At 40.5% G+C, this 7,630-nt stretch overlaps 1 long non-coding RNA gene across 1 annotated transcript; it reads right to left on the bottom strand.

Moving 5' to 3' along the window:
• Nucleotides 1–2,298: 2,298 nt before the first annotated feature.
• On the bottom strand, nt 2,299–5,556 carry LOC121813852. Its single transcript, XR_006053925.1, has 3 exons — nt 3,998–5,556; nt 3,535–3,777; nt 2,299–3,330 (listed from the first exon to the last, which is right to left on the bottom strand). It is a non-coding gene; the product is annotated as an uncharacterized LOC121813852 (long non-coding RNA).
• Nucleotides 5,557–7,630: the final 2,074 nt, after the last annotated feature.

Here is a 7,630-nt window from a genome sequence, read left to right on the forward strand (position 1 = left end):
GTTTCAGTCATTATGCAAATGTACTGCAGTTTCCTATCTGAGACTGAAGAAGTCACTTGGATGAGTGACAAATAATTTCTCCCACTGAAAACACATCAGATGAGCAGAATCCATTTTCTGGGAGTCCTCTTTTTCTTCTTTGAGATTTATTTTCGGTTGGCAAACTATGAAGTGGTACGCTACCACTACCAAGTGGTAGGAGGTACACATTTAAATGTCCAGTAGCACATTCAGCTCTTTCAAAGAAGTAAAAGGAAAATAATTGTCAGTCAGCTGAGTTAATCTAGACGCATATATATTATTTCATAGAATTCTTGCTTTTATTTGGATTTTTATTTGTTTAATCTGTTTAATTTTCTCAGGTTACATACTTAATATACCAAATGGTTTTAGTCAGCGCCCCGGATATAAATTAATATGAATAAGAGAGAAATGTTTATGATCAATGAAAAGGCTAGAGATCAGGATCTTGTAAATTCCCCTTTTAAAATAGTTACTGATCACTTTGATTATCTGGGAATATGTGTCACTAAACAATTTAATCCCTTGTTCAAGAAGAATCTCCTTCCTATTTTAGATGGTGCCTATTGTCTTTGTCTTTAATGGAATGTAATTGTTAAAATTATGCTACTTCCAAAATTTCTATATGTATTTCAATGCCTTCAAAAGGATTACAAAAGGATGAGGTGGTAGAGCAGATCAGCTACTGATTGGAAAGTTGGTGGCTCGATCCTTGGCTTCCCCAGTCTGCATGTCAAATATCCTTGGGCAAGATACTAACCCAAAGTTGCCCACTGATGCGTTTATCGGAGTGTGAATGTATGTGAATGTAGATTAGTTTAGAAGTGCTTGTATGAATGGGTGAATGAGGCATGTTGTATACAGCGCTTTGAGTACTCCAGGAGAGTACAGGGTGGGCCATTTATATGGATACACCGTAATAACAAGGGAAAAATTGATGTTTACCATTTCAAATAAATGAGGTTATTAAGGAAGCGAGAGATTTAAAAAAGGATTTGGGAATCAGGATGGGAAGGTAAATGGACTGATTCTTATACAGCGCTTTTCTACAGGGTGGGCCATTTGTATGGATACACCGTAATAACATGGGAATGGTTGGTGATATTAAAGTCCTGTTTGTGGCACATTAGTATATGTGAGGGGGCAAACTCCTCAAGATGGGTGGTGACCATGGGGGCCATTTAGAAGTCGTCCATCTTGGATACAACTTTTGTTTTTTCAATAGGAAGAGGGCCATGTGACACATCAAACTTATTGGTGATGTCACAAGAAAAACAATGGTGTGCTTGGTTTCAATGTAACTTTATTCTTTCATGAGTTATTTACACGTTTCTCTTTGTTCACAGCCATTGACATGTTGAAGAGGTTAACACGTGAGGAGCGGATCGAAATTGTGTTGATATCTGATGAACGGAGTTACCGGGTCATTGCAGCAGATTTCAATGCAAGACACCCTACGAGACCACCCACCTCCCATACTACAGTTAGCAAACTGCTTGCTAAGTTTCGTGAAACTGGTTCAGTATTGGATTTGCCAAAATGTGGACGCAAGAAAACTGTCACTAATGAAGAAACATCTGTGGCTGTCCTAGCTTCATTCAGCAAGAGCCCACAGCGTAGAACTCGCCGCATGTCACTGGAGAGTGGCATTAGTCGAACATCCCTTCGGCGGATATTAGCTACTCACAAATGGCACCGGCAGCACGGTGGTTAGCACTGTTGCCGCACAGCAAGAAGGTCCTGAGGTCAATTCCACCATCAGGCCGGGATCTTTCTGTGTGGAGTTTGCATGTCCTCCCCGTGTCTGCGTGGGTTCCCTCCGGGTACTCCGGCTTCCTCCCACCATCCAAAGACATGCAGCTTGTGGGGATAGGTTAATTGGATAATCCAAATTGCCACTAGGTGTGAATGTGCGAGTGAATGTGAGTGTGAATGGTTGTCTGTCCTTGTGTGTTAGCGCTGTGACAGACTGGTGACCTGTCCAGGGTGTACCCCGCCTCTTGCCCTATGACAGCTGGGATTGGCTCCGGCACCCTCCGCGACCCTGAAAAGGATAAGCGGGAGCAGATGGATGCATGGATGGATGGATGGATAAATAGACAAATGGCACCCTTACAAACTCCAGCTACAGCAGCATCTCAACGAGGATGACCCAGATCGGCGCACAGAATTTGCAGAATGGGCAAAACAAAAAGTGGAACAGGACCTTCAGTTCACGCAGAAGATTTTGTTCAGTGATGAGCATGCTAGCATGCTCTACCAAAAATAGTGCTTTGTTGTGTATCTGACAATCGAAAGCTAAACCAGTTCCCAGAGGTGGGTCGAGCATCCAGAACTTGTACTCAAGTAAGAGTATCATTACTTTAAAATATTATTACTCAAGTAAAAGTGAAAAGTAGTCGTCAAAAAAGTTACTCGAGTAAGAGTAAAAAAGTACTTGGTAAAAAGGCTATTCAAGTACAGAGTAAGTAGCGAGTAACTGTTTGAAATGTCCGATTTATTTTATAAATAAATGCTATCAGACAAAGAAAAATAAATAAATATACAAATTTTAGTATTTTCAAAAGGAATATATGTAAAAAGATCCACAAAATAAGGCACAACAATTCTAATTTCAAGATTTCAGTTTTTCACAACGTAAAGCTTTTTCAAGCAAAACCCACAGTAAATATATTCGCATTTACAGCAGCCTCAGAGAAAACATTAGAACGACGCAACTTCAACATAACAGACTACAGCTGATGCGCCAGAATGTCATACTAGGGGTGGTTCTTTTAAATACAAGGAGGGATTAAGTAAATCAGAAACAAATGACACAGAGATGCAACAGGTATAATCAGGAAAAGTTTATTCCCAAAGTGGACAGCAGGAATTAAAAAAACAAAAAACAAAAAAAACACACACAACACATCTGTGCTAAAATTCCACAGGAATAGACATTCTAACAAAACTATAAAATGTTCTTTGTATACTAAAATACCCTGAAGTATAGACAGTGGATTAACACAATGTAATATGAAAACACTAAAAACATGCAATACAAACACCAGAATGAAAATATTTCAAATAAAAACTACACTCAACTACAAAGAGCTGTATTGACTTTGACTGACAGCTTCTTGATCTGAGGAAAGCCATGCAATACATCCATACCTCCAGTGAATGGACATGAAAGGTACCTCTCCAGCTCCACTGCTTCTGGATTTCCTGACCCCATGGACCCAAAGAAGTCATCTTCATCAGATAGGCTGCTGTTTGTGCTGGCCTCACCCAACTCTGTGTCTAGTTGATGTCTGATGAAGGTCAGACCTGTGGAAAGATGTATGGTTAAGTCTGTGCATTAGTCTGCTGTATAGACTGCCGAGCTGCTGATGTTTGGCATGAAAAATATTATCACACCGGAGATGTTTTTTTCCCCTAACTTTTGTCAGCCTTTTTTCCCCCCAACTAACACTATAATCCCAAATCACAGTAACAAGAAAAGTCATTATAAGTCATTATCTAGTGGCTCACAATTTAAGAGCTGAGGGTCTTTCATCATTTCTCCAAAACGTTTCTGGATTCCATCCTGCAGCGCATCAACAAGAGGTCTACACATTTTGCAAGATGACTCCAGCTTCCTCAGCTTCTCCAGCAACTGGTAAAGTGTTGGTAGCAAGAAGCCCATGTGCACAGATGATTCCCCTTAAGGGCCATGACAACAGGCTTCATCACAGCAGTGTACTCAACCAAAAATCCCATTTCAGCAGATTGAACCTAAAAAAAAGTGTACAAACAGAAATAGGTCATAGCCATTTCTACAGCAATGTAATAACTGTCTTTAAAATTTGCAAATGATTGCAAAATGTGACAGTAAAACTATAAGTAATTGATAATATTTACATTTTTCAGTGTCAGTCAAAGTCACTTAAAAAAAAGGGGTGGATTCACACATTAGTCACAATTTAATATTTAAAAACAAGTTCCATCAACTTACATCTTTATCTTTAATGCCGTGCAAACATTGCGGATTGTTTTCTCTCCTTGCTCTTTATGAATGCGCACAAATCTTTCCACAGCAAGGAACAGGGAGCTCCAACGAGTTTGATTGGGTCGAAGAAACTGCAACTTGCACTCACGTTCCACTCTTTCATAAGCCATGATTGACCTGCTGGTTTTATTCCACAGAGCATGACATTTTGCAAAAGCAGACCGAGACAGTCTCTTGTATGTATCATTGGTAGCTTCTGCAGCAGTGGCATCAACTGTTGATATAAGATTGAGTAGATGACATGCACACTTTTGGTGCCTTGGAAGCTGGTACTCCAGACCTGTGTTATCATCCAAAACGGCAAACACATCTTGATACTCCACCTCTAACTCACTGTCTTCTGCATCATCAAGGATAGACCCACTATCCTCCTGCCAATTGGTTGTTCCTTCCTCTTTGTCCTCACCATATAATCGAAAGGCCTTCAAGAAGTTTGAACCACTGTCTGTTGTCGTCCGGGTGACCTTTTCTCTGATGTGATACTCTGAATGGATTTCCTCTAATGCAGCAGCAAGAACATCAAATGTGTGTGAACCTTTAAGAGGTCTACAAGCCAGTGCAGCAGAATGCCTTTCTAAAGAGATATCATCTATCTAGTGACAAGTAACTCCTAAGTAGCTATGCTGTCTGGCAGACCAGCAGTCTGTTGTGGTAGCAACATAGTTCATGCAGTGCTCAGTTTTTTGATGATTATGCTTTTCATGTTCTTCACAGCGTCTTGTATTTTTGAACACGTTTTCCTTGTCATTACTGTACACTGAGGTTGCAAGGTTTCCATCATAGTCTTGAAGGATGATGTCTCAACTATAGAAAATGGTTGGTTGGCCTCACATACAAACGTAAGCAGAAGCTTGTCAAATGCTGCTTGTGTTATTCGCCTAGAGCCAGTGAAAGAGTCTGTAAGTTTTGCGTTCTTCATAGGTAGCTCGGTAGAAGAGGATGACTTTCGTTTTCTGTGGCTGTCCATTAATTCCGTATACATTCTCAATTTGTTGGAGTGAACCCTCTGTTGGCAGAAAAAATAGACCATGAAATGACATGTGACTAAGCAATTTCTATACAGTTCTTAGAAAAAAAAGAGGGAAAAAAAAGATGATCCCGTATTTTTAACCCTCCTGTCATGTTCAACCCCCCACCCATTGACTGAATGACCAAATGAAAGGCCCCCTGAACGACCCACTGGAATACCAAATGAAAGTTTCTCTGAATGACCCATTGACGCACCCACACAACTGAATTTAGTGGTGAAAACTGTTTGTTATGGTAATTTAAGAGCTGTTAAAACAGACCAGTCAATTTTGACTGGGAACACTAAAGTAAGGGGTGGGGGGTGAACGCGAGAGGAGGGATAAGTGGGCCATTCAGTGAGTGGATTCCAGTTTATTTCCTATGGCAGTTACTTTTGTCCGGGAACACCACAGGTGTAACAATGCTGATTAAAACACTCAAAATTCAATGAAAGAGGTGATCATTACTTTTATATGTTCAAGTGCATAGTGCAGAGGATATCAGAGGATGTGTTTGCACATTTCTGTTGCTTGTGGGCTCGCACACAAGAATTTCACTCGCATGTGCTGTGCCAGTGTGCCTGCACATGCGATGTGACAATAAAAGTGATTTGATTTGATTTGATTTGATCATTATGCAATCAGATGTAAAACACATTAGCAAGACTCTATGGTACTTGACTGCATACTGAGGTGGCAAAATTCAGCCATTTAATTCATGTGTGTTGGACTATGGACACATCAAAAAGTTGTAGTACACTGACTCTCAAGGAATCAAGCTTGACACAGCAGCTGTAAGACTGACATCCACTTAACCACAGCTAAAAAAGGAATTTAAAGCAAACTTACCACAACATGTTTCCTCAGGTTTGAGTTGAGTTGAGTTAGATGTTGAGTTAGATGTTGAGCAAACCGACACTGAAACGTCGGTTTGCTTTGGCTCACACAGAAGACATCGCATTATATAGCTGTCCTTTTGTACTCCTTTAAAGCGAAACATGCTTTGCATATGCGGCCAAGGGTGTTTGTCCTGTTCAGTGTTAGCGGAGACGGTTGCCATTTTTTGATGTATTTCTTCTGTCCGTCTTTGGAAGTTGGGCTACTTGGCCTGCCATTTTATATCTGGTCATGTGACCGCATGGCTACGTCTGATTGGTGAAAGAGTTACCGGTAGCTCCAGTGGCGGCATGATCCATAATTTATATTAGTAGTATTATCCAATGTGTGAAATTAATTATTAAAAAAAAGTAACGAGTCGAATTTTGCAAATGTAGCGGAGTAAAAGTACCGTTTCTTCTTCACAAATGTACTCAAGTAAAAGTAAAAAGTATCATGCAAAAAAGGTACTTTAAAAGTACATTTTTTTCCAAAACTTACTCAAGTAAATGTAACGGAGTAAATGTAGCTCGTTACTACCCACCTCTGCCAGTTCCACACCACTGAAGCTGCAGCATTTTTACAAACCACTTCTGGTTCATCCGTTTCATTCAACGATCCGCTTTCGCCCTCCTCATTCTCCGTCGCCGCCGGCACACTTTTTCCGCCATGTGCGTATGAAAACAAAGGCACAGCGCCTGGCGTTTTACCCAAATTCTATCGCGATATTTAATTTTCTTGTCGTTGCCCAACATTATACCGGTATTACCGTGAACGGTATGATATGGCCCAGTCCTAATGGGCAGCACATTGAACACATTTTATAAGTGGTCAGAAACTTGTAAATAACTCATGAAAGAATAAAGTTACGTTGAAACCAAGCACACCATTGTTTTTCTTGTGACATTACCAATAAGTTTGATGTGTCACATGGCCCTCTTCCTATTTAAAAAACAAAAGTTGTATCCAAGATGGCCGACTTCTAAATGGCCCCCATGGTCACCACCCATCTTGAGGAGTTTGCCCCCTCACATATACTAATGTGCCACAAACAGGACTTTAATATCACCAACCATTCCCATGTTATTACGGTGTATCCATACAAATGGCCCACCCTGTAGAAAAGCGCTGTATAAGAATCAGTCCATTTACCTTCCCATCCTGATTCCCAAATCCTTTTTTAAATCTCTCGCTTCCTTAATAACCTCATTTATTTGAAATGGTAAACATCAATTTTGAGAAGAGCTCTTCTTCAAAGACTTAAGCTGGATCTCCAATCCACAAATATCAGGTGTATGTTGTAATGGAGACACTACTACCATGAACCGTCATTGCCATTTAGTCTCATTCAAACAGGAAGATTTATTTACCTGCGACTTCAGGCTCATCACTTCCTCTTTCTTTGTCTTTATGGTAAATGGTAAATGGCCTGCATTTGTATAGCGCTTTTCTAGTCCCTAAGGACCCCAAAGCGCTTCACACTACATTCAGTCATTCACCCATTCACACACACATTCACACACTGGCGATGGCAAGCTACATTGTAGCCACAGCTGCCCTGGGGCGCACTGACAGAGGCGAGGCTTTCTTTACCTAGTAATAATAATAGTAATAGTAATAATAGCCATCATACTCTTAAAATTTGGTCTCAGGTTAGGAAGAGCCTTGGTCTGCGGGCTTTCTCACTTCTGGCACT

This window comes from Haplochromis burtoni, unplaced genomic scaffold (genome assembly GCF_018398535.1).
Source record: "Haplochromis burtoni strain Fernald_Lab_line unplaced genomic scaffold, NCSU_Asbu1 Contig_3004, whole genome shotgun sequence".
In the NCBI taxonomy this organism is placed as follows: domain Eukaryota; kingdom Metazoa; phylum Chordata; class Actinopteri; order Cichliformes; family Cichlidae; genus Haplochromis; species Haplochromis burtoni.